Source organism: Sminthopsis crassicaudata, chromosome 2 (assembly GCF_048593235.1).
Source record: "Sminthopsis crassicaudata isolate SCR6 chromosome 2, ASM4859323v1, whole genome shotgun sequence".
Lineage (NCBI taxonomy): Eukaryota > Metazoa > Chordata > Mammalia > Dasyuromorphia > Dasyuridae > Sminthopsis > Sminthopsis crassicaudata.
Genome location: NC_133618.1, coordinates 598,675,429 through 598,697,750, shown reverse-complemented (window position 1 = coordinate 598,697,750; position 22,322 = coordinate 598,675,429).

Sequence of the window (22,322 nt, the reverse complement as noted above, 5' to 3'; positions counted from 1 at the left end):
TCTTCCCTATTAAATGGTATACCCTTTGTCAGTAGGGATTGTTTCAGTCACTGTCTTTTTATTGATTCTCATTCCAATGGCTCATAGTAGGTACTTAATAAATGCTTGTTTATTGCTGATTGGCCAGTGCCAAGAGCATGGTCATTGGTTATTTGCTAAGAACGAGGATAGTTGTGATTTTTCACATCATTATTTTACATGGGAATACTAACTCAGATTCTAAGGATGGAGGGGAAACAATAAACTTCCAATGCACACAGACCCCAAGAAGGGAAGAAAGGCCTTAATTATTAATATATTTATATGTAAATATATGTATGCATGTATCTAGTTCCCAGCAGGCAATATCAATTCATTTACAGTATCTAGAGAATGGAACTTGTATTTACAGAATTCTAATAAGCAAATATATTTTTATGCCTATAAAAGAAAGGTCATGGAAAGCATAAACCAGATGCTATGAAATGAATCATGGCAATCATACTTTAAGGGGATGCAAAACTGGTAGCTGATGCTCTTAATCTATTGCCTCCATTTTCATTTATTCATTCAATTTACTGATCAATCGTATCTACTAATATTATTCATATAATTCCATAATCTCTGAAGCACTGAAATATTGAACAAGAAAAGTAGTATAAGGATGTCATGAAACAGATATATGACTGGCAAAGGTGAGCAAAGGTGATAGTTAAGGTTAACAAATATGGTTTGGTTGGATTGCCTAACATATCCATTGGTATATATGTAATGTCAAGAAAACTGGAGAGAAGGGTGGGTATTTCTATAGAAGATTTAAGGTATGAAATGGATAGGAGTTGCCTAGGATTGTGATCCATACCTTTGGAGGGAGTACATGTATAAATGAAATTAAAAATCTGCTAAAGTATTGCAAGGGACTATTCACTCTTCCTACCATGGGATTTATAGATAAAGATGAATTAATGAGTTTCTCTCCAGAAGGAACGTACAATCCAGAGATTAACTCCGCAAATGAATATACATTCCTACATGTGACCACATAACACATGTCTCCTGTACAGTACAAACTTATAACACAGAGTAACATAGAAGAGGAAAGGGAAAGAGAATAAATATTTATATAATGCCTACTATGTTCCAGACACTGAGAAGTGCTTTCCAAGTATGATCTCATTTGATTCTCATGATCACCCTGAGATAGAGTTTACATTTTACCTCATTTTACATTTTTTATATTTGGGGAAACTGAGGCAAATGGAGGCTGGGGCCACAGAGTAATAAGTGTCTGAGGCTGGATTTGAATGTGGATTCTCCTGCTTTGGGGGCCAGTGCTTTGTCCATTGTGCCACCTAAATGCCTCAGCTAGTGAAAACTTAATTGAAAGATAGAAGGATTTTGATTAACCAAGTTGGCAAACCAAGTATCACAGGCAGAGGACACAGGAACGTTCTATCAGACAAGATCAAAGTGAAGTTACTAATTAAAGTCAGGACACTTTTGAGAATTTGCACTTAAATAGACATAGTGACTATATGTCCACAGCTGGGGCATTAATGCTAAAGAGGAACTGCAACTGAAATAGAGGATAGAGTGGGGGGTATAAGCTCTTTTTGTCTCTGAATAGTGCTAAGAACAATGAGGGAGAAGAGAGTGAGAGCTGCAGATTTCTAATCCTTTCTCTGATCCATGACATCGCCTCTACCTTCCTGTTATTTCTTATCATGCAGCCTTTGGTCTAGTATGAAAGTAAGATTGGCTCCAGGAACATTTCTCATTCTTATTGCCCTTTCCGTTCCCATATGTTTTCAGGGGACTTGAGACTCCTTTACCAATGATATTAAAAATTTGAGGAAAAGACACACACAGTTCCCTTCTTGCACACACACATTTCCTTCCCATTACTAGGGAGCTAGAGTCTGTAAGGTAAATGACATGTCTGTAAGGTTTGATTTAACAGCTTCCTAAACATATCTACTGCCAGAACAAACTCATTGATTATGAATGTGAGCCTATCATTTTGGGCTTTCTAGTTACGCTGGATTTCTGCTCCTCTTTTCTCATGCTGGCCCTGCTGTATTTTCCATCTGATCAATCATCTTGGCAATATCTCCGTAGTTTATTTATATGACTGTGCTTGGGCCAACCTTGTAATTGATTTTGAGTTTCTAGTGTCAGTAAAGTATTTTCTTGTTCTTTAAAATATCTTTCTGTCTAGAAAGTTTGTTATTTAGGGAAGCTGGAAAATGGGGTGCTATGATGGATCCCCTTAATAGAGTTTTCATATGCATGGCTTAGCGATTTTCTTTTTTCTTTTTTTTTTTTTTCTTTTCTTTTTTTTTCTTTAGAATTTTTTTTCACAGTATATATGCATAAGTAATTTTTAAAATAATATTATCCCTTGTATTCATTTTTCCAAATTATCCCCCCCCTCCCTCCATTCCCTCCCCCCGATGACAGGCAATCCCATATATTTTACATGTGTTACAATAAAACCTAGATACAATATATGTGTGTAAATCCCATTTTCTTGTTGCACATTAAGTATTAGATTCCGAAGGTATAAGTAACCTGGGTAGATAGACAGTAGTGCTAACAATTTACATTCACTTCCCAGTGTTCCTTCTCTGGGTGTAGTTGTTTCTGTCCATCATTGATCAACTGGAAGTGAGTTGGATCTTCTTTATGTTGAAGATTTCCACTTCCATCAGAATACATCCTCATACAGTATTGTTGTTGCAGTGTACAGTGATCTTCTGGTTCTGCTCATTTCACTCAGCATCAGTTGATGTAAGTCTCTCCAAGCCTCTCTGTATTCCTCCTGCTGATCATTTCTTACAGAGCAATAATATTCCATAACCTTCATATACCATAATTTACCCAACCATTCTCCAATTGATGGGCATCCATTCAACTTCCAGTTTCTAGCTACAACAAAAAGAGCTGCCACAAACATTTTGGCACATATATGTCTCTTTCTGCTCTTTAGTATTTCTTTGGGATATAAGCCCAATAGCAGCGCTGCTGGGTCAAAGGGTATGCACAGTTTGATAACTTTTTGGTCATAGTTCCAAATTGCTCTCCAGAATGGTTGGATTCTTTCACAACTCCACCAACAATGCATCAGTGTCCCAGTTTTCCCACAGCCCCTCCAACATTCATCATTATTTGTTCCTGTCATCTTAGCCAATCTGACAGGTGTGTAGTGGTATCTCAGAGTTGTCTTAATTTGCATTTCTCTGATCAGTAGTGATTTGGAACACTCTTTCATATGAGTGGATATAGTTTCAATTTCATCATCTGAGAATTGTCTGTTCATATCCCTTGACCATTTATCAATTGGAGAATGGTTTGATTTCTTATAAATTAGGGTCAGTTCTCTATATATTTTGGAAATGAGACCTTTGTCAGAACCTTTAACTTTAAAAATATTTTCCCAATTTGTTACTTCCCTTCTAATCTTGTTTGCATTAGTATTGTTTGTACAGAAACTTTTTAGTTTGATGTAATCAAAATCTTCTATTTTGTGATCAATAAGGATCTCTAGTTCTCCTCTGGTCATAAATTCCTTCCTCCTCCACAGGTCTGAGAGGTAGACTATTCTCTGTTCCTCTAATCTATTTATGATCTCATTCGTTATGCCTAAGTCATGGACCCATTTTGATCTTATCTTGGTATATGGTGTTAAGTGTGGATCCATATCTAATTTCTGCCATACTAATTTTCAGTTTTCCCAACAGTTTTTTCCAAATAATGAATTTTTATCCCTAATGTTGGTATCTTTGGGTTTGTCAAAGATTAGATTGCTGTAGATGTACCCTTTTTTGTCCTTTGTATCTAATCTGTTCCACTGATCTACCGGTCTATTTCTTAGCCAATACCAAATGGTTTTGGTGACTGCTGCTATATAATATAGCTTTAGATCAGGTACACTTAGACCACCTTCCTCTGAGTTTTTTTTCATTAGTTCCCTTGCAATTCTCGACCTTTTATTCTTCCATATGAATTTTGTTGTTATTTTTTCTAGGTCATTAAAATAGTTTCTTGGGAGTCTGATTGGTATAGCACTAAATAAATAGATTAGTTTGGGGAGTATTGTCATCTTTATTATATTCGCTCGGCCTATCCAAGAGCAAGAATGTCTTTCCAATTATTTAAATCTGACTTTATTTTTGTGGCAAGTGTTTTGTAATTTTTCTCATATAATTCCTGACTATTCTTTGGTAGATGGATTCCCAAATACTTTATACTCTCAACATTTGTTTGGAATGGAATTTCTCTTTGTATCTCTTGCTGTTTCATTTTGTTGGTGATGTATAAAAATGCTGAGGATTTATGTGGATTTATTTTGTATTCTGCCACTTTGCTAAAATTCTGAATTATTTCTAATAGCTTTTTAGCAGAGTCTTTGGGGTTCTCTAAGTATACCATCATGTCATCTGCAAAGAGTGATAGTTTGATTTCCTCATTTCCTACTCTAATTCCTTGAATCTCTTTCTCGGCTCTTATTGCCAAGGCTAGCTTTTCTAGTACTATATTGAATAGTAATGGTGATAGTGGGCAACCTTGTTTCACTCCTGATCTTACTGGGAAAAGTTGCAGTTTACTTCTATTGCATATTATGCTTGCTGACGGTCGTAAATATATGCTCCTGATTATTCTAAGGAATAGTCCATTTATTCCTATACTCTCAAGAGTTTTTAGTAGGAATGGATGTTGGATTTTGTCAAATGCTTTTTCTGCATCTATTGAGATGATCATATGGTTTTTATTAATTTGATTATTAATATGGTCAATTATACTAATAGTTTTCCTAATATTAAACCAGCACTGCATTCCTGGTATAAATCCTACTTGATCATAGTGTATTATCCTGGGGATGATTTTCTGAAGTCTTTTTGCTACTATCTTATTTAAGATTTTAGCATCAATATTCATTAAGGAGAATATTCATTCTTTCTCAGTTTTCGATCGACCTGGTTTAGGTATCAGTACCATGTCTGTGTCATAAAAAGAGTTTTGTAGGACTCCTTCATCCCCTATTTTTTCGAATAGTTTATATAGCATTGGGGCTAATTGTTCTTTAAATGTTTGGTAGAATTCACATGTGAATCCATCTGGTCCTGGGGATTTTTTCCTGGGGAGTTGATTAATAGCTTGTTCTATTTCTTTTTCTGAAATGGGACTATTTAAGCAATTTATCTCCTCCTCTGTTAATCTAGGAAGCCTATATTTTTGGAGGAAGTCATCCATTTCACTTAAGTTATCAAATTTATTGGCATAAAGTTGGGCAAAGTAACTCCTTATTATTTCTCTAATTTCCTCTTCATTGGTGGAAAGATCCCCCTTTTCATTTGTAAGACTAACAATTTGATTTTCCTCTTTCTTTTTTCTGATCAGATTTACCAAAGGTTTATCTATTTTATTAGCTTTTTCATAAAACCAACTCTTGGTTTTATTTATTAATTCAATAGTTTTTTTACTTTCAATATTATTGATTTCTCCTTTTAATTTTTGTATTTCCAGTTTAATTTTTGGTTGGGGGTTTTTAATTTGGTCTTTTTCTAGCTTTTTAAGTTGCAGGCCCAATTCGTTAATCTTTTCTTTCTCTATTTTCTTCAAATAAGCCTCTAAAGATATAAAATTTCCCTTTATTACCACTTTATGGCTTAGCGATTTTCAAAAAATCAGAAGATAGTACAGTACACTAGACATTCAATCTCTACCAGTTAATTTTTATTCGTAATAATATTTATTATCATTTAACAGCTAACATTTATATAGCACTTATTATTTTTCAGGTACTCTGAAATTATCATCTCACGTGATCCTTATAACAACCCTGGGAAGCAGGCACTATTATTAACTCCATTTCACAGATGAAGGTAAACTGAGGCAATCAGGGATTAAATGATTTGCTCAGGGTTATAGGTAGTTAGGGTTATAGGTAGTGTAAGGAGCCAAATTTGAAATCAGGTCTTCCTACAGGCTCAGTACTCTATCCATTGGACTACCCAATTGTCCTTGTAATTATGACTGATGCTCAGTTTTTCAGTCATATCTGATTCTTTGTGACCCCACTTGAGGTTTTCTTGGTACAGAGACTGGAGTGATTTCCCATTTCCTTCTCCAGCTCATTTTACAGATGAGGAATTGAGGCCAACAGGGTTAAATGACATGGCCAGAATCACACAGCTGGTAAGTATCTGAGCCCAGATTTAAACTCACAAAGATGAGTCCTTCTGATTCCAAGGCCAGAACTCCATCCATTGTGTAGCTGCCCCTTGTAATTATTATGTTGCTATTATTATTGTCATTGTTGTTGTCATCATCATTATCATCATCACCATCACCAGTATCATCATCCTCATCTATGAATCTGCTCATCAGACTCCTCCTTAGACCTTTTAAATGCTCTTTGAATAGCTTTTTGAGAAATGTCTTGGTGTGTATAAATAGATAGAAGCATTTCCATACCATTACTTAAGGTTGAATTTTGTCATACTTTCCCAACATTTAGTTTTTATTGTTTTGCTGTCCTTTCCATTGACATTTTTAATCACTGTATATTTTATTTGATAGAGTCTGCTTAGTTCACTTTGCATCAATTCATATGTCTTAATGTGATTCCCTGTATTCATCCCAGCTACTCTGTAGAAAGAATGTTATATCCTACAGTAAGATCTCCAGCAAGTTGAGTAGATCTCATGTGGAAGTGGTAGAGGGAGGAAAGATACAGACAAAAATTGCCCAGGTTGAGAAATCTTGGATGGGTCATGATCTACCCTGGTGGAAAGAGATTTTACACTGGATGAGAGAGTTCCCAAATACATGAGATCACAAATCCACTAATAAAATTAAATATTCACAAGCTCTTTGATGTTCTATGGCAATGTTAGATTAGCACTAAAAGACACACTTTCTGTAGTACATGTGTATATCTATATCTAGTCTATAATTATATTTGTGTATATGTGCATGTTTATGTATATATGTATGTATACAAATATATACGTACAGAGAATCAACAATTTAAATGGAAATTTTAGATAATTGCGCTCCATGTTGCATATTCTATTAATTAACCGTGTCCAGGAATTACCTATAGCTAGAATATTATCCTTTGCCTCCTTTTGATCCTTCCCCTCCTCCCATTCTACTGTATTCTGTATTATCCTGAATAATGAACCTTCTGGGTCAGAGGATGAAACACAGAAGCAGCTTTCTGAACATCTGTGATTATTCCTCTTTTGAATCTTTTTTGGTTGAGAAGTGCTAAAATTGTAAAGATAAACTTAAGGGCAATTTTTGACTTCTTTTTAGGATTTTAAATGCTTTTCATTGTATAAGAAAAAAAATACTAGAAGACCAAATTTTGGCATGTTTAACCATTTAAGTCCCAAGGGGGAAGAAAAGAGAAATTTCTTTAACTCTTCCCACCCCATAAGCAGAAGAGTTTCCCTTTTTTAAGTCTGTTTATTAAACATGCAAATAGTAAACAAAGGTAGTTGCTCATTATTAAAGCCAGAGAGACAAAATCCCAAAAGTATTAGCAGGAAAAAACTCTGTTTTCTTTCCTAAAAGGGGAAATGTCACATTACAATTTGTTTCCCTTTTAAGGACTTCAACTTTATTTCAAAAGATCTAGGTCTGGAAGGGACTTGAGGGGATATAAGATCAAAGATTTAGACCTACAATAAAGGAAATAAGCATTTATATAGTACCCAATATGTGGCAGATCCTGTGCTGTTATCAAACTTGATGAGATAATATTTGTAAAGCAATAATATTGGCACAACACTTAGCACAGTGCCTGGTACATGGTAGACACTATATAAATGCTTATTCTCTTCTTATCTCTTTCTATTCCCACTACAATTTAGTATTACTTCCTATGGTTGTAGTGCTATTTATTTATCTATGTTTGTGTTCTTTCCCCACATTAGAATATACGTTCTTTGAAGGAAGGGACTACGTTATTTATCTTTTTGTCTCAAGTGCCTGCAAAGCAACTGGAATACAGTTCATTCTTAAATAATGCTTGTTGGAGGACTGGATGAGTCATCCTTGATTGCTTTCTTTTCCTTATCTTAAAAATCCAGTGGGTTGCCAAGACCTCAATTCCCCAGCATTTCTGCCCCATCTCATATTTATTACTTTCTACTTCTGCAAACTCTTTAGCCTATTTGAGACTCTTATCACTTCCCTGCTGAGCTATTATTGCATTAATCTGCTAATGGATCTCCCTCCTTCCTCTCTGGTGGAAAGGCTTGTCTAAGTTGAAGAAATTATGAGTTATATACTGTGCAGGGTTGCCCAAGATGGACATTCATAGTGGAGAGTTCTGACAAAAGGTGATCCACTGGAGAAGGAATGGCAAACCACTTCAGTGTCTTTGCCAAGAAAACCTCATGAATAATATTAAAATGATAAAATGGCAGCAGAAGATGAGTGCCTCGGGTCAGAAAGTGTCCAACACACTACTGGAGAAGAACAGAGGACAACTACAAGTAGTTCCAGTACTAATGGATTAATTGGGTCAAAACTGAAAAGAAACCCATCTACAGATATGCTTGGTGACAAAAGGAAATTTGATGCTGCAAAAATCAGTTTGCATAAGAACCTGGATCATAAGATCTATGAATCAAGATGAGCTGGATGTGATCAAACAGGAGATAGAAAGCTTAAATACCAACATGTTATGTGTTAGTGTGAATATATATATATATATATATATATATATATATATATATATATATATATATATATATATATATATATATATATATATATATAATGTTACTGTGAGCAATAATCTCTTAGAAGCTCTCATAAGTAAGGTAAGGAAAGTAGCAGTGTAGAAGTATAATTGAAAAAATAGCAGAATGATATCTGTTCAAATCCAAGGTAGAGCATTTACCATTCCAGTTATAGAAGTCTATGCTCCAACCACCGATGCTGAAAAGAGCAAAGTTGATCAGTTCTGTGAAGACCTACAACATTTTGTGGAAATACTGTCCTTCTCTCCACCATGTCACCTTCATCATGAGGAATTGGAAAAAAAAAATAATTGGGATAACAGACAAGTTTGTCCCAGGAGCATACAGAATGAATCAGGGAAGAGATTAATAGAGTTTTGTTAAGACAATTCACTCGTTGTAGCAAGCACTTTTTTTCAATAACTCAAAAGGTGATTCTACAGCTGGACATCACCAGATGGTTAATATCAAAATTAGACTGGTCATATACAAAGGAAGAAAAGCTCTATTACAGTCAGTTAAGAGAAGAAATAGGGATAACTGTGGCTCAGATCATGAGCTTCTTATTCCAAAAATTAATATTCAAATGGAATCTTATTAGACCATCTAGGTTTGACTTAAGTAATGTTCCTCATGAATATAAAGTAGAAATAATGAGTAAAGGATTCAATTTGATAGAGTGTTTGAAGAACTATGGACAGAGGTTTATGATATTATCCAGGTGATAGCAATAAAAAACATTCCAAAGAAAAAGAAGAGCAAAAAACCAAAATGGCTATCTGATGAGGTTTTACAAATAAACCGAGGAAAGAAGGAAAGCAAAAGAGAAAAGAGTAAGGGAAAGACATACTTAAATGAACACAGAATTCCAGAGAATAGCAAAGAGAGATAACAAGGTTTTCCTAAGAGAGATGCAAATAGAAGAAAGCAATAAATTGGGAAAGGTAAGAGATTACTTCAAGATTATTAGATACATCAAGAGAATGTTTCATGAAAAAAAATGGGCATGATAAAAGACAAAAATGATAGGTAGGGATTTAACAGAAGCAGAAGAGATTAAGAAGTGATAAGAATATACAAAAGTACTATACAAGAAATATCCTTAACATTACTGATAATCAAGATGGTGTGATTACTAATCTAGAGCCAGACATCGTGGAGAATGAAATCAAGTGAATCTTTGGAAACATTACTAACAATAAGGCCAGGGAAAATGACAGAATTTCTGCTGAACTCTCTAAAACCATAAAAGATGATGACATTAAAGTGTTATGCTCATGGGGCAGCTAGGTGGCATGGTGGATAGAGCACCAGCCTTGAATTTGGGAGGACCAGAGTTCAAATCTGATCTCAGATACTTAACACTTCCTAGCTGTGTGACCCTGGGCAAGTCACTTAACCCCAGCCTCAGAAAAGAAAAAAAAAAATGTATATGTATATATATATATATGTATGTGTATATACATATATATAAAGTGTTGTGCTCACTATGCCAACAAATTTGGAAAATTTCAAAAAGGTTCTCTGGGATTGGAAAAGATCCATTTATGTCCAAATCCTAAAGAAGGGCAATACCAAGGAGTATTCAATTATTGAACAATTATGCTTATTTCACATGCAAGAAAGATTACACTTAAGATTCTGCAAGCTAGACATCAGCAATATATGAACTGAAAATTGCCAGAAGAGCATACTAGTTTTCTTTTCTTTTTTTAAAAAATTAATTTACAAAGCATATGCATGGGTAATTTTTCCAACATTGACCCTTGCATAACTTTTTGTTGCAAATTTTCCCCTCTTTCCCTCCTTCCTCCTCTTCCCCCCCAGTTGGCAGGTAGTCCAATATATGTTAAATATGTTGAAATACATGTTAGATCCAATATACACATATATATTTATCAGTTATCTTGTTATACTAGAAAAATCAGATCAAGAAGAAAGAAAAAGAAAAACTGAGAAAGAAAACATAATGCAAGCAAATAACAGCAGAAAGAGTAAGAATGCTATGCTGTGGTCCACACTCAGTTCCCACTGTTCTCTCTCTGGGTGTAGATGGCTCTCTTCATCACTGAACAAGTGGAACTGGTTTGAATCCTCTCAGTGTTGAAGAGAGCCATGTCTATCAGAATTAATTATAGTATAGTCTTGTTGTTACGTGTGTAATGATCTCCTGGTTCGAGCAGACTAGTTTTCAAAGAGGCAGAGGAACTAGAGGTCAAATTGCCATTATTGGTTGGGTTATGGAGAAAGCAAGGGAATTTCAGAAAAATATCACTTCTGCTTTATTGACTACTAAAGCCATAGAAATCACACCAAAACATGGCAAGTCCTCAAAGACGTAGAAATAGCAAATCATTTCACTTGTCCCCTGAGGAACCTATATGTGGGTCAAAAAGCAACAGCTGAATCAAACATATAATATTCTTTGGCTTAAGATTGGAAAAGAAGTATAACAAAGTTCTATAGTGTCATTTACTTAACGTATGTAGAATATGTCATGTGAAATGCCAGGCAAGATGAATCGAAAGCTGGAATTAAAGTTGACAGAAAAAATACCTACAATCTCAGACATACCACTCTGATGGCATAAAGTGAAGAATTAAGAAGCTTCTTGATAAGGATGAAAGAGGAGAATGTAAAAGCTTGCTTGCAGCTTCACATCACAAAATCTAATATAATAACTTTTTTTCTTGTGATTTTTTTTTAATTAATTTTATAATTATAACATCTTTTTGACAGTACATATGCATAGGTATTTTTTTTTTACAACATTATCCCTTGTACTCCCTTCTGTTCCAAATTTTTTCCCCTCCTTCCCTCCACCCCCTCCCCTAGATGGTAGGCATTCCCATACATATTAAATATCTTATAGTATATCCTAGGTACAATATATATGTGCAGAACCGAATTTTGTTGTTGTTGTTGTTTCAAAGGAAGAATTGTATTCGGAAGGTAAAAATAATCTGGGGAGAAAAACAAAAAAAACCCAAAAAACAAAAAACAGAATGCTCACAGTTTACACTCATTTCCCATCTAATATAATAACTTGATCCTGGTAACTAGAAAGAGAAGAATTGGAAGTAATGTCATATTTTATATTCCTGAACTCAAAAATCACTGTAAATGGTGATTACAGCCAAAAAAAATTAAAATATACTTGTTCTTCAGGAGTAAAGCTATGACAAAGCTGGACAGTATTAAAAAGGAGAGACTTTACCTTGCTGATAAAAGTCTGTAGAGTCAAAATTAAGGTTTTTCTAGTATTAATGTATGACTATGAGAATTGGATTATAAGGAAAGCTGAGTTGATGCTTTTGAATTGCAGTACTGAAGACTTTTGACAGTCTAGGAGAGCATATCAGTCAATACTTAAAGAAATTAATCCAGAATGTTCATTGGAAAGTCATATACTGAAACAGAAGCAGAGAATGATATAGATAGACATTGTCATGGAAACAATGAATATAAACTTGAACAGACATTGGGACATAGTGGAAGATAAAAGGGCCTGATGTGCTATGGTCCATGGTGTTATGAAGAGTCGGATATGACTGAACAACAAAATTTCTTGTCTGTTTTCCTTTCATTTTTTTCTCATGTAACTAACAGTTATTTCCTAAAATATAGCTTTTGCCAGGTCACACTATCCTGCTCTCCCTGCCCTATTTAAAAGTTCAGTAACTCCCCATTGCCTTTAGGATAAACTACAAACTCCTCACCCTGGCATTTAAATACAGACTTCCCCCAGCTGGCATTAGCCTTGCTTTTGAGTCTTATTTCATATATTCTTCCTTTACATCAAGCTGGCCTACTGCCTAGTTGTTCCCTGAACGCAAACATTCCATTTCTAACCTTTTCACAAATGGTAGCCCATGCCTCCCATGTGTATCCTGCTTGACACTGCCTCATAGGTTTCCCTCAAAGCCCAGCTCAGGGGCTACTCTGACAAAAAACGTTTTTTATGATCCTTGCCCTCCTCCCACCCCTAGGTAATTAGTACCCTGACTCTGAGCAGGTACCTGTTTGTTTAGTCTTTGTTTCTCAAGCAATTAGTACAGCACCGTACACACATTAGGCTTTTAATATATGTTGGTTGGATTAAATTGATTTGAACTAGTTTTCTTTTTCTGGTAATGTGCTTAGTAAATGGGATTTTGATTTTTCTTTAATTTTTACTGATATGTCTATTTTTTATGTCATCTTTATTTCCCAATATATCTCTTCCTCTTCCCTTGTCTGGAGAGCCAACCCTTATAATAAAGAATTAGAAATAAAAGGGCAAGACCAGACCCAGCCATTGAGGGAATGAACTGATGTGGCTGATCATTCAGCACAGACTTCAGCTGCTTTTGCCATATTTAGCCGTCCAACATCATTGCATGAGGAATGTGGTACAGCAGGAACCCATTCAAGACTTAGGCTCAACTGTGTGGAGGTTTCTCAAGCTGCTGAAGATCTGAAGTTGCAAAACTGCAAAATGCCCCAAGTGATCCTTTCTCAATTGAGTGATCATCCTTTTTAAGCCCTAAAGGTCTGTTCGTTCCTATGGCATGATGCTCTTAAGCTACTTGGGAAGAATCTTTGAATCTGATTTTGATATGCAGATCTGTGCTGTAATATGATATTCTGTGATGTTCTGTGACATGCATTGTGATGATTCAAAGGAGGAATTCTGAAGCCCAAACAAAAGCTTTATTTATGTATGACAAGTGCCAAATTAATCATTCTGATTTCTATTTGTGTCAGACTTTCTCATTCACTTTTCTGAATTTTCATTAATTTCTGTTTTGTACACTGGTAAGAATACCATAAGGTATTTAGCTAAAAATACAATAAATCTTTTTATTCCTTTTATTAGGAAAAAAACCAAGGAAAATCAAACAGTACAAGAATCTGGCAATATGTGTAGATGTAGTTTTTTTCAAATTCTTATCAGTCAATACTTAAAGAAACTTAAGTGCTTGATCGCTATCTCTCTCATCAATCTCAGTGATTATAAATACTATATATATATATATATATATGTATATATATATTTTTTTTGCTGAGGCAATTGAGATTAAGTGACTTGACCAGGGTCACACAACTAAGAAGTTTTAAGTGTCTGAGGTCCATTTGAACTCAGGTCCTCCTGACTTCAGGGCTGGTACTCTATCTACTGCACCAATTAGCTGCTCCAATACTTTTTTTGGGGGAGAGTATTCAAACTGAAATCTTCAAATAACTCACTCAGAAGTTTACCAAGATAAACTCTACCTTCCTTGATCACTACTGCAGGAGATGTATTATCTCCCTGTAAAGTAATGAACATTGTCTGACTATCTATCATCTTTTGTATTTGTGTCCTCTTAGTACAAAGTGCTGAATGATGGAATCCTTATTATGGTTCCCAACCCAATTATTGCCCCTAACTTTGCTAGACTGCTAATTTATTCAAGTAGTCTAGGCCTCTGAGTGCCGAAATCTCAATAAATGACTTTACTTGATTTGGGACAGCTTGAATCCTGAATTCTTTCACACCAAGAATCACCCACTTAATTCCAGGATTTAAATATCTTTATTTATTCATTGGAAGATGCTTCAGAGGCCACCTAAGCCAACCTCTACCTGATGAAGAATGTCTTCTACAACATTCTGGAAAAAGTGTCCTTCCATATTACCTTGGAGACTTCTAACGAGTAGAAATAACGATCTACTGAGATAACTCCTTGTGGAGAGCTCAGATGACTAGGACGTTTTTCTTTATATCAAGCATAAATTTGGGATTTAGTTACTTGTCACTTTTGTTCCCAATTTTGCTTTTTGCAACCAGGTAAAACAGTTTTGCACAGTGAGAGGAGTATATCTAGAGGTCAGGAATGGGGAACCTTTTTTCTGTTCAGGGCCATTTGGAGATTTATAACATCATTCAAAATCATGCAAAATTATCAACTTAAAAACTCAAGCAGGAAGAGGTTCTCATACCTAGCTTTCAGCTCATCATCAACTGTAGTTGCCTTGGCAGGGCCGGTCCAAATGATTTCTATGGCCTGGATGTTCTCCACCTCTGCTATAGGATCACCATAAGCATCATGTGTCTAGACCTGGCTCTTGTGGCTTGGATTGATTCATTCTTTAGGACTTGCTCCAAAGCAATGTTTGACACCATCTTTTACTTACTTAACAAGTTGCACAGCTCTGCCTTGCCTTTTAGAAACCTCATGCTTACACCCATGGTGTTGATGATCTATTTAGCTGGAAGGGTAATTGCATTAATCAAACTCACCTTGATCTTTTCCTACTGTCTATTACTCTTCACAAAAAAAAAAAAAAAAACAAAAACAACAAAAAAAAAAACCTAACATTTCTGATGAAAAACATCTCAGATGCTTTAGATTGGGTTTTTCTTCTGGCAATGAAATTCTATACTACTTCTCTAAAAACAAAACAAGGTACTTATTTAACTTCTCCTCTCCTCACCTCCCATAAATGGGATGGGGGTGGTGTGGGAAGGAAAAACATTTATTAGACTTGTGGGTATATCTTGGTAGGTATTTCCAAAGTGAATTTTCAAATGACTCATCCCATATTTTCTTTAGCATTCTCTCTCCCTCTCTCTCAGTATGGGACCACATGAGTTTCCTTCTGACCTACTTTTTTTTTTTTTTCCTTAACTCCTTTTTTTCCTCTTTTTCCTCTCATTGTTTCCTCTCTTCTCAATATATCTATATGTAATACAACATGATCTAAGGGAAAGAACTATGTCTTCAATGTCTACAAACTTAATCACTTTCTGAAGGCATGATCTTGGGGAAATAATTGAATCTCTCTCAGTCTCAGTTTTCTCACCCACAAAATAGGAATGGAATAGCACCTATTTCCCAAAGTTGTGAGGATCAAATGAAATATTACATGAAAACCTTAATGTGATATATATGCAATTATTATTTATCATTATATGTGTGCTTATATACCATTTATGACTTTTCGGTTTTATGTTGCTTTTTCTTTACCTAAATGGCCTATTTAAAGTTTGAACAAAAAAAATGTCAAGCTAATAGAACTTTGGGAACTTTAAAAGGGCTTATAGGTAGAAGGAACTATTCAATGAGGCAGTGTTTTTTTTTTTGTGTGTGTTGGAGGACCATTGTCTTAGGTACACAAACGAATTCATGTTGGAAATAGGGATTAGAGTAGAAGGAGGAGTAGCATGGTCCTCCAGAAAGAAAACTGGATTTAATCTCCAAGTACTTGAGTTTGAATTGCAGCCCCACATAATCTGTGACTTTTGGCAAACCAATTATCTTTCTATTAGTTTCTTCATTGAGTTCTTCTTGGATTACTTTAGTTTGTACAGATTTTCAGAGTATTTAGATGGATTAAAAGACTTTGAAAATCCTTTCTAGCTCTAAAATTATGATACTGTAACTTTTAAAATTTCTTCTAACTTTGAGATTTTATAATTCTAAGCAGTAAATAACAACATTGTATAATGGAAGAAGGCTAGAGTAAGATGGCCTTGGTATAAATCCTGGCTATACTACTTACTATCTGTTTGTACCTGGTTGTTACGTCAATTTTATGGGCCCCATTTTTCTCTTTATAAGATGAAACTATTAGTAGGATCACCATACTCATGTGTCCCCATCTGAGGGAGTCATTAACACTTGGACACTCACTTGTCCTAGCATTATATAAATACTGCTGCTGCTACTACTACCACCACTATCCTCCTCCTCCTCCTTCTCCTCCTCCTCCTCCTCCTCCTCCTCCTCCTCCTCCTCCTCCTCCTCCTCCTCCTCCTCCTCCTCCTTCTTCTCCTTCTCCTCCTCCTTCTCCTCTTCTTCTTCCTCCTCCACTATAATTCCCACTATTTTTTATTTGTCTACACTTAATAGTTATTATTCAATTCAATCACTTCTTTGAACCTTACCAGCCTTGATAGGAAAGCAACCTGGGATGATGGGTCACTTTTGGCAATACAAATTGCAGGATCAGCTGGAGTTATTTTATTTCTTTCTTGTTGCAGGCTCTGGGTACAATGAGCTTTTCTATTCAACACATTTCTTCTCAATATCTATGGGAAAAAATATCCAAGGAAGGTTAGCCTGTTCTGTGACTCTTTGCCCAGTTCATAAACATAAGTTTGACCGCCAGACCTATGGCTTTCTTATAAGTTATATATGAATAGATTTTCAGGAACCTTCCAAATGTCCTTACTCTTACCCAAGAGAGTAAGAGTTGGATTACTTTACTTTGTACAGATTTTCAGAATATTTAATGACCTTTTAATCTTATTACCAAAATGTTTTATCAATTTTACAACATAGTTATTTCCAGATAGACCTCCAACTTTACCAGATAAACTCTTCCTTTTAACAATGACCAAGTCTGACAGTGTATGCAACATTTCATACTCAGCTCTCTATGAGATCATTTTCAAAAGAACCATTTACTCACTCTTCATTTCAGTTTTGGTCATTGTCCAGAATCATTCTGCTTCACATAGACTTCTAGTTATCATGGAAGTTACTGAAGCTACAGAGAAGCAAAGAGTTTGGGAGTTTAAAAGGTCATTTTCTCTCCTCATTTCTGATACGAAAACTGAGACATAACAACGTAAAAGGATTTCCCCAAGTTTATGCAACTAATTCCTAGAAGAGGTGAGTATTTATGCATCAAGTCACATGTTTTCATGTGTGCAATTCAATAAAGCTTACTAAGAACCTACTATGTGCAAGGCACTATGCTGATGCTGGGAAATACAATGACAAAAAAAGACAGTACCTCAAAGTGCTTACATATAAATGACTGTTCAGTTTCTTGAGAAACATGGTATTTTTCTTCTTCTCTCCCCCAACAACAAGGAACTTTCACTCCTTTTGGTTTTCTTTTCATTTTTGAAGAGTTTACTTCCAGCAGATCATTTCCTATCCAGTTGCCTTCCGATAGCAATTCACTACATTAATAGAACATGAGCTAGTAATAATCACAGAGACTTTTAATACGAAACCTAGTGAATGTCTAAAGCAACCATCCCTGTGGGATATAAAGTACTCTTTGTTTCTCCTTGGGCTTATCTGTAAGCACAATGTAATCTTGAGGCAGCACACCCACTCTTGAGTGTTTTTCTTGGGCTGGGTGAACCTATGCATTAAAACCCTTATGAATTTACATGTTGGAGAGAGGTACATAGTTTAGGGGGGGAGGAGGGAAGGAACTGCAGTTGAGGCTGGAAAAGCTATGGGAGCTGGGCTGCTCTGTGTAACTCTTTGTTATTCCAGACTGTAGAGTGCTAGTCCCAAACCACACCTAGGCAATGGGAAAGGTTTGCTTTGGCTCCAGTCCAGAAGTGCCCTTTTAAGGCTGTTTTGGTTGCAAATGCAGAGCTCTTTAAAAACTGCAACCCAGAAAAAGCTGGGGCCACTAGCTTTTAACTGGACTGTGGATTCAGTTCTTCCTAAGGGGCCATTTGTCCTCAGGGAGTGAGTGACAAGGATACCTGGATAAACAGAGGTGTGGTGGTGGTGGATTGCAGGTGAACAGGTGCATATGAATGGGGAGCTCTGGAATTTGGGGGGGTTTCTGGGGGAGGGGTAGAATGCTGGGAGTTTTCTATTCTCTTTCTTTGCAGTTTATTTAGTCTCCTTTTATAGTATCTATACAGTGGATAATGTTTCCCACTTTATTGAAAAAATAGCCTCCCACCAGGCAAACAATATCACAAGCATTTACCTCATTTGTCATTTCCAACTGTTCTTCTGCCAAAGTTTCTCTCCCTTTTCTGCAGTCAGTCCCAGCATGCAGTTCTGTTTCCCCTTTTCCATCTTTTACCTTTGCCCTGCGGTCAGACTCCCTCCCTGGTATTCAGGAGATCTGGAGCCACAAGAATAGGATCCTAACCTTCAAGGCTAAATCTCTCAATTTAGGGAAGAGGAAACTGGAGGCAATCACTTCACTTTCTGAACCTATGGGAAAAAAAAATGACCAAGGAAAATGTCCCCTAGTGGGGAAGAAGAGGAGACCTCACATGGTTTCATGTTAAGAGTGTTGGATTTAGTAAAAGGTTCAAAGGCCAGCTCTACCAAACTGTCCCTGCCACTTGAAGCAAAACCCTTAACCTCCCTGCCCAATTTTCTCATTTGAAAAATGAGGGGGTTAGACTAGGTGTTGTTAAAGTCCCTCTTGGCACTATAGCTTAGAATCTCATAGCTATAATATTTGTCCTGGAAGGAAATGTAGGGTTTGGAAACTGCTTTTGACTAAGAAATATTTCAGTGACTGGTATGGATATCACAGGGGAACTAATTGTACTCTTGCAGAGAACTTCAGAATTTGAGGAACCAACATACTGTGGGAGAAGGGAGGGAGGTGGGGAGGGCTGAGGATGACAGAGTCCTCCAGACTCCTGTTGGAAAGGCTTTTATTTGGTCAGGTGTGTTAGAAGATTGTGAATGAACCACTTCATTGGGAAAAGAGTTGGGAATGGGAGGTTAGAGTGGGTAGCCTCTTATGTTCCTTCCAAGTTGAGGACCTCCTAGGAAGAGAAAAAATATGTACTTAAGGGTTTGCCAAAACTGTATACATACACACACTCAAACTGAGGCAGAAGCAGAAACAATTACCCAAATAACTGATGCACATAAAAAAATGGCCTTTCCCCCTTCAAAAACAAAACAAAACAAAAACCCATCAACTCTCCACTCAGAGACACTTTGGCTTCAATTAAATGTACATTTTATTCTGTTCTCCGTGATCTAGGTCACAGTCTTTTGCCTTTCATTTTGCAAGTGCAGACAGACCCAGGTTAGAGAAGATCAGAGAGCCTCTGTTTGGAGAGATAGGAAGCTCTTTGATCTTTCAGTCTCCTTACTGAACAACCTTTTTTTAATAAGATTCAGTCGTCCCTGGCTTCAATCTGACATCCCATCCCCCAATCAGGTCAGTGTTCTGGGTGGCTGACTGTCTCACCCCAGCTTAGAAGCAGTTGCTTCACAGTCCAAACTTCCATGCAGTTGTCAAACCTTTAACCATTTTGGAGTAAAGCAAATCCAGCTGCTTCCAGAGCCATTTTATTAATCAAGATGACTCCTCGATTCACAATAATTCCAAGTGCTATTTGCAAAACTGTATGCTGTTAACAGGAATTCTATTCTTTTTTTTGTGCCTGATCCATCCATCCTTCCTTCCTTCCTTCCTTCCTTCCTTCCTTCCTTCCTTCCTTCCTTCCTTCCTTCCTTCCTTCCTTCCTTCCTTCCTTCCTTCCTTCCTTCCTTCCTTCCTTCCTTCCTTCCTTCCTTCCTTCCTTCCTTCCTTCCTTCCTTCCTTCCTTCCTTCTTTCCTTCCTTTCTTCCTTCCTTCTCTCTCTCTCTCTCTCTCTCTCTCTCTCTCTCTCTCTCTCTCTCTCTCTCTCTCTCTCTCTCTCTCTCTCTCTCTCTCTCTCTCTCTCTCTGTCTCACATAAAACATAGATAAAACAAAAAGGAACCAAAAAATGTTGCTTAAAATAGATATAAAAAGCGCAGGCTGCAAATATCTCCACATTGTTGAGGTTCCACTCTTCCTTCAGAACAAGTGCATCAAAGTGTTTTATGTAATAAGGTTCAGAGAGCGGGATCCCCTGGGTATAGAACAAGCTTCCTCACACATCATAGGAACTAGGCCCTTTCAAAGGAATGATCTGGTTAGTTGCATAAGTAGGAAAATTTTTGGCGATCCTGCAGAATGCATAGTTAATAAAGAATGGAAATATCTCAGAGGGGAACACAGAGCATATGTTTCTATCCCAGAACAGCAGTAACTTTAACATGCCAAAAAGACTGAAGGTGGCTGTGAATTGTATCAGGCACTACCCTGCTTTAGCATCCTAGCCACCCCACCCCAATGGGCCACTAAAACACACACACACACACACACACTCACACATACACACACGGACACACAAACACAGACACACACAAATCCAGCTAAAGCTATCACTTCCAATAAGATGTCTCTTTCAAGGAAAACATTTTCCCCCCAGTAATCTGACTATTAATATCAAAAAGAGCATATATGCAAGGTATAGAATAGGCACAAGTTCTCAAGTCATCATGGAGGATATATCCTGGACAAAGTTCAGATGACAGACCTTTTGGCAGCTGTGTTGTGTCCCTTTGGTAAACTGTAAATTCCTTGAGGGCAGAATTGTTTCTAATCTGCTCTGCATATTCTCAATGATTAGCATAGTGCTTTGTACATAATATGTATTCAGTAAATAGTTACTGAGGTGAATTGAAGAAGAGTTGCTCATAGACAGTTTTGATTCCTGCTGGAAAAAATAGCATTGTGCAGATTGTAATGGGACCCAGAAAACTATTGGACATTTTCAATGAAATTTATAGCCACAAAATATAGACCATACAAAAAAACTATAGATCAAAGAAAGAAAAAAAAAGAGAAAACAAGAAAATGAAGAAAATCACATTGCCTAGATCATGTTATTCATTTGTATGGACAGTGTATTGAATTAGTCCTATTGTCTATGTCTGTATCTATGTAGTTTAGGACTTATGCTTTAGATGAATAGTAAAGTGAGCCCCTAATTAAGCACTAGGAAGGGATGAATTGTATTGCATTTGGGAACTTGCATAGGAATTTCAAGGGTTCCAAATTTCTCCTTGTCATAAAAAAAGACCATCTTTTTAAAGTCAACATTCCTCCAGTGATGCAATATAGCTCTTTAGAAAACATTAAGATCTCTGAAGAATAAAGATTTTGGCAATGGAAAAAATAAACTATAGCAGATAAACTTAGTCTGTGACATATTGCAATTTATGACTTATCAATGAGAAGGAAAAGACTTAGTCCAGTCTTGTAGTGAAAGTAAGGATTGAATGTTATATTGTTTTCTACAAAATATGAAAAGAACTAGAGGAAGGTTCTCAGCACATTGAGTAAAGGAAGAAATATCTTCATTGATCATAAAGAAGGATGGGCTCATTTACCAAATGACACTAATGCAAAAGCCCATTTCCTTCTCTTCTACCCTTTCCTCTCCCCACCCCAAGAAGAGACACACAAGCCTTTTTTCTAGGAGAGTAGTGATGACCTATAATGGAAGTACATTGGAAAGATTGGCTCATGTTAGATATTCTGTGTGTAACTAGTTCTGTTCTGATGGTCATGTGGTACACAGAATCCTTTTGGATTGGCTATTGCTCCAGAACCAGAACTAGATGGCACCTTCAAAAGCTCTTAATGAGCCTCTCTTAATTATCTGTCTTAGTAGATCTCTATTCTTGGTTTAACTCTTTGCTGATGGGGTCTGGTCAGAGATGATGCTCTAAAGGGAAGGGTCTTAAACTTTCTCCGTTCACATGTGGCCCGTGTTCTTTGCTCAATTGAATGCTTATTATCTTCTTTTAGGGGAAGGAATCAGAGGCTGTGATACTATGAATTTTGAAAGGTTTGGAAAGCAACTCTCTGGGATTCCCAGAGTCAGAGAGTGTAAAAGTCACATCCACTCCAAGTTTTGCAGCCAGCCCAACACTGATGCCCCAAAGATTGAGGAGTGGTGGCTGAAATCAGGATATACCTGGTAGCAATTTCATGTTTGGATATCAGC